Below are 5,898 nucleotides of genomic sequence, written 5' to 3'. Positions count from 1 at the left end.
ATCAGCACACTCTACAAATGGACTTCTCTTCCACCCTATGGGTCATGATTCCATCTGAGTCTACAGAGTGTATTTCAAAGAAATAGCTGTCCCACAAGTGACGCCTAGCCACCAGTAACTGTCATGGTCATTATGCATGTCCACAACACACTAGAACTTGGTGTGATATCGTATCCTCAAACTGTTAGAAGTGTTGGTCATTTATTTGCCATTCCAGTATTTAATCTTATGTTTTACTCTTAATACTTCTTTGCTATCATGAAAACTTTTTCTTAGTTCAATTGTTTCAAAATGTTTACTTTTTAATTATTTAGTATTTAATTTTCTGAATATTGCTTAATCTTAATTTTTGTTCTAAGATTTATACTATATCTTTGACTTACAATTTATTTAAAAGACATCATATCATATATTCTCCTACTATTAGAAACTTTAAAAAGGTAAAAAAAAAACCCATACAACTAATATAAAATGTAAAAAATATACAGACCCTCCCCTAATGTCACTGTTAGCACTCAAGGACTTTGTTTCCAGGGTGCTACCCCTGACTATCCAGATAAATTTAATAATATCATCCATTGTACTTATTGTCCTTTTCATAAAAGGCAGGGAGATTTCAACTCACTTGTCCTTTGGAGGGGTTTAAAGACACAGAAATAAATTAGGCATCCATGTTAAGCCAAGGCTGTCTCCTACCATCAGGTAGTAGTAAATATGAGGTGTCTCATTTCAAATGATTGAAACTCAAATTCAAATATTATCTCTGTTTGCAAAATTTTGACCTGTATGTAATAGGGAGAAAGATGAACAGGCGATGTGTAATATGTGCACAACAGGGCATTATTCAGCCACTAAAAGGTCACAATTTTGTCATTTGTAGAAAAATGAATTAATCTGGAAATTGTCATATGGAGCAATGTAAGTCAAACTTAGAAAGGCAAATGTTACATAAAAAAGATGACAGGAAAACCATGATTAGACAAGAGGAAGGGAGGAAAAGGGAAGAAGTGAGGTGCCATGGTAGATAACGGGGGGGCAGGAATATAATCAAAATACATTGTATACATTGAACCCCAAAAAAGTATGAAATGGGAAATCAAGTTGTGTGCATGCATAAATCTGTCAAAAAAAACCCTCATTCATTTGTATAACCTATGTACACTAATAAAAAATTGGCAAAAAGAAAAAAAAAAGCACTTGTTGGGAGTGGCAACTTGGCACAATGACTTTTCAAATAATGACAGTGACTATCTTTTATAGCACCATTGGGTTGTATACACAATAATCTAAGACAAGCACTTTTTTATTTTAATATGTTTTTTTAAAATTTATTCGTGTGTGTGTGTGTGTGTGTGGCCAGCTCAGCCCACCAGGGGGCAGGGCTGGCTGGCATGTGGTGCTGGGGGATTGAACCGCGGTCCCTGTGCTTTGCTAAGCTTGTTCTAAGTAGGTGCTTTAGACCACTGAGCCATCTCACCAGCCCTACAAGCACTTTTATAACTATCATTTCACTTAATTCTCAGAATGATGCGCTGAGAGGCGTACTCTTAACTGATGCCTCTCAAAATGGTTAAGGTAGGAGTACAACAGCATGCAGCTAGGGAAATCTAGCACTTGCGCTCATGAAGAATTTGGAAATTGTGGGGGCCTGCCCCTTAGCACAGTTGTTTAAGTGACTGCTTAAACAGAGCATTCAGGCTCAGGTTGCTGTGGTTCTATCTCCAGATCCTCAAGCCATACTAGAAATGCCCCAAAGGCATCCTGAGCCATTAAAAAAAAAAACACCTTCTGAACTTTTTGTGAAAGGCTCAAGTCAACAACTTCTGCAGATAACCCACTACTATTGTGGACTGCTGGACTGTGTTGGATTGTTTTGCTGAATTTATGCACCTATAGTATTTTGATGCCAATGGAATACCCATCTCTGACAGAACTAAACGGAAAAAGGGGATAAAGGAAGTACCATTTTGTATCTGTATATACAGAATAGTTAGGGGAGATATTCAGCTACTTTCGCTTAATTCAATGAGAAGAAAGATTTGTACTGATAGTGTTTGGACAAGATATCCTGTCTGCATCTTGTACTATGGATAACCACTAAGAAGATAACAATGTACAATGTATTAATTATTGAAACTGTCCTATTAATCGGTTTTGAAACTGTCTCATTGCTATTTGTTTCTCAATAAAATAATAAAAATTGGAAATTGTACTAATGACATTCAGATCTATTTATATTCTGAACTACTAAAAAGTGAAACTCAAAAAAAAATAACTGAAGCGCTTGATCACTCAGCTGTATAAAACAACCCACAAACATTATTGGTAAATGAGAAAAAGGAAACAGATGGGAAAGAGACAGGAGACCTAAGGATGGTATAAAACTATTTAATTCTACTTGGAAATCTAAATGGGAAGAAGATAAATGAAATTGAATGAATAAATAAAGGGCAGATTTTTATAAAATGCACAATTATAGAATACTGAATATAATTCTGACACGTTCTTCATTACTGTCACTTATTCTCGGGGGAGGATGATATTGTGTGGTAGTATGAATTGTATGTCCTTAAAATTTCTGTGCTAAAGTCCTAAAACCCAGGACCTAAGAGTTTGACTGTATTTTGAGGAGGGTCTTTCAAAAAGCCAACAAGTTGAAGTGAGGTCACCTGATCCAGCATGACTGGTGTCCTCTAACTAAAGGAAGTTAGGACACAAATGTGTACCAGTGGGTGACCAGGTGGGGCCTCAGGGAGAAGAAACCATCTACACACCAGAGGTCTCACAAGACTCTTCAGTCTTGGCCTTCCCACCTCCAGAGACATGAGGTAGTCAATGTCCACAGGTGAAGCCACCAATCTGTGAAGCTTCATCAAGGCAGCCTTGGACACTAACACACCACAAATCTATGTACCATGGAGAGGTGCAGGTCTACCAGAGGGCAGGTCCTGCATCATCTCATCCGCTGCAGCTCTGTGAGACCGAACCTCTAATTCTCACACTGTGTGTATTCTGAAATACTAGCTGTTTTTGTTTTGAGGCAGGGTCTCACTGCGTAGTTCAGCATGGCCTTGAACTGACTGTGTAGCCCTGGCTGACCTCAAATTAGCAGCGATCCTCCTGCCTCAGCCTCCTGAGTGCTGGGATTACAGGCATGCACTATACATCTGGCCAGTTTTTTGTTTTGTTTTTGTTTTTGTTTGCTGTTTTGTTTTGTTTTTTTACAGACTCCATTTTGATGGGATTTCAATGACCCTAAGGAAGGAATTAATAGAAACCTTGGCCTTGGCCTTTCTGTCCTTTGAACTGTTTAAGAATGTACTCCATCACTGAAGTCACTGGAAACTAACAAAACTCTCTTATTTTCATGCTCCAATTTTAAGGAATGTGAACAAGACAGAGGGCCCACTTGTTCTTGCTTAAATAAAGTGTTCTTTATTGGGCTTGATTTATGGGAAGATAGCTCTTTGGTTCACAGAGTCATGGAGCCCCTTACTTGACTGAATACTCTGCTGCCAACCTCTGGAAACTAAATCTCTCTCTCTCTCTCTCTCTCTCTCTCTCTCTCTCTCTCTCTCTCTCTCTCTGTAACCATTCATTTTTTTTCTTGTTCATTTGCCAAAAACTTAAAGGTTACACATCATCTCAAAAAAATAATTGAAAATTCACTGTAAGTTCTCTGGGGAAAAAAAAAAAAAACACACTTCAAAACCTGTCATTGAGAAGATGCCAGCAGGAAACCAATGCCTTTGTTCAGACCACAGCTAAGTGGCTGTGGGTTGTTTCGCTCCATGATGTTTGAAAGCAACCATATTACCTGTGGTGGACTTCTCAAAGAGCCTATGCCAAAGCTTCTGACAAAGAGCTCCTCCTGAGGAAAACTGAGAAGGTTTCCTGGTCCAGTGTGAAAATTTCGAGTTTCCATCAACACGTCCTTGCAGATCTTGTACTCCTGTCCGACATCAAGTGGGTGCTCTAGCCCCCAAGGTAACCATGTCTCCTCACAAGACTTTCAGGATCAAGCGATCCTTGGCCAAGAAGCAAAAGCAGAACCATTCCAATCCCCAGTGGATTCGCATGAAGACTGGTAATAAAATCAGGTACAACTCCAAGGGAAGACACTGGAGCAGGACCAAGCTGGAGCTGTAAGGAGCTGCTGCCCGAGGGCTGCAGCACATTACTGTCTCTGGGGTCATGGAGCGATGCCATCTTTGTCACAGTCAGGACAGCACTGAGTGAAGTTTGAAAGACACCTCTGGCTGGACAGTGGAACACACTTCATCAGGAATCTTAATCTTTTTCCTTGATCAGTGCTATTGGATCAACAATAGACATTTGAAACCTTTAAAAAAATATCCTTGGAGCAGCCAGTGGAGGGCAAAGGAGAGCTGCCAGCTGCAGCCGTGTGCTCTGCACAGTTCCAGGACTGACCCTGTGTCCTCACTTGCTGTGTCAGCCTTGCTGATGGCCCCACTTGTGCCTGGCCCATGTGATCCAGGCCTCTCCATTAAGAAATAGGCAGCATGGAGACCGGAACTGTCACCTGATCTGTGCTGGGACTGGGGCTGGGCTGGGAACCTTCATTGCCTGGCCTTCAGAAGGGAGAAGACTCAGCATTCACCACGAGCAAGACACAGCTTGGGAGCTGCAGAGTGGCTCAGGTTCTGATAAAGCACAAGCATAGTTCTCCTTCTCCTGCCCTAAATTACTTTTTATTCCTTTAGGGAGATTTTCTTGGAGGGTGCATGAAAATTCATACAACCTCACATTTGCCATTTCCAACTACACACCAGTCTAGGGCCAAACCATCCTGAACACATCTAATCTCGTCTGAAATACACTACAGTGAATTTTTGTGTATTCACCCCACAGCACAAAATCACCTTGACACTTCCAGGACATTCTCATTATGTGAGACCTTCCAGCCCCCCTGAATCCCCAACACCTGGCATCTGCAGTTTTACTTTGTATCTCTGTGGATTTGTTTACTAAACATTTCATTGCAGTAAATCATGAGATGAGGTCTTCTGTGCCTGGCTCTTTTAGCACCAGAGCAATTTTAAGATTCATCCACGTTAGAACATGAGTCATCACTGCGGTGCTTTTGGATTTGGGAGCTTGAACCCAGCGTTGCTGTGCACTGAGCTGCAGCCAGCCAGGTTCCTATTTCAGTGTTGAGACAAGGGCTTGCTGAGTTCCCCTGGTGAGACTTGAACTTGGAATTGTCTTGTGTGTGCCTTGCTTGGTGCTGCAATTACAAACAAAATGAGCACGCTCAGCTTTATTTTGAGGCAGCATCCCACCTTAGCTCAGCCTCCTGCCTCTGCCCTCCCAGAGGCTGGGACTACAAACATATGCCCTGACCCTCGGCAATACTTCATTCCTTCTGATGGTGACAGGATTTTCAGTCAACATCGCATGTCTGATGTATGTGCTCATCAGTTGATGGGGACTTACTTAGTTTTGTTCCGCTTTGGGGCCATGATATGTGTGACACTGCTGTAAAAATTCATATTCATGTTTTTCTGTGTAGAAAATGTGTCTTCACTTTGTTTAGCTATAAACCTAAAGCCAAGATTACTGGACCGTGTGGTGACTATATGTTTAATGTTGAAGGTTTGCCCAGCTGTTCTCCACGTGACTGTGCAGTTTGACTTTCACATCAGCAAAGTGTGAGAGTTCCATTTTCCTCATTTCACTGACAGTTGTTACATCAGATTATTGACAGGCAAATGACTGCCCACGTTTGCCCTCTTTTCATGCACTCATTGGCCAAAGCTCTCCTTTATTTTCTTTAAATAAATATTTTTAAAGCCAGCATAGTGATGGACATCTCTAATCCCAGCACAGGAGAAGAAGCTGAGGCTGGGGGAACACAAGTTCAAGGATAGCTCTGGC

The 5,898-nt window shown here is 41.2% G+C and overlaps 1 pseudogene; it reads left to right on the top strand.

The window, feature by feature from the left end:
- Positions 1-3,993: 3,993 nt before the first annotated feature.
- Positions 3,994-4,149, top strand: LOC105743896 (annotated as a pseudogene).
- The last annotated feature ends 1,749 nt before the right edge of the window (positions 4,150-5,898 follow it).

The sequence above is a fragment of the Octodon degus genome, unplaced genomic scaffold (assembly GCF_000260255.1).
Source record: "Octodon degus isolate 3935 unplaced genomic scaffold, OctDeg1.0 scaffold00184, whole genome shotgun sequence".
Lineage (NCBI taxonomy): Eukaryota > Metazoa > Chordata > Mammalia > Rodentia > Octodontidae > Octodon > Octodon degus.
The sequence above is the reverse complement of the archived record's forward strand: the minus strand, read 5'-3'. Positions and strand labels throughout refer to the sequence as shown.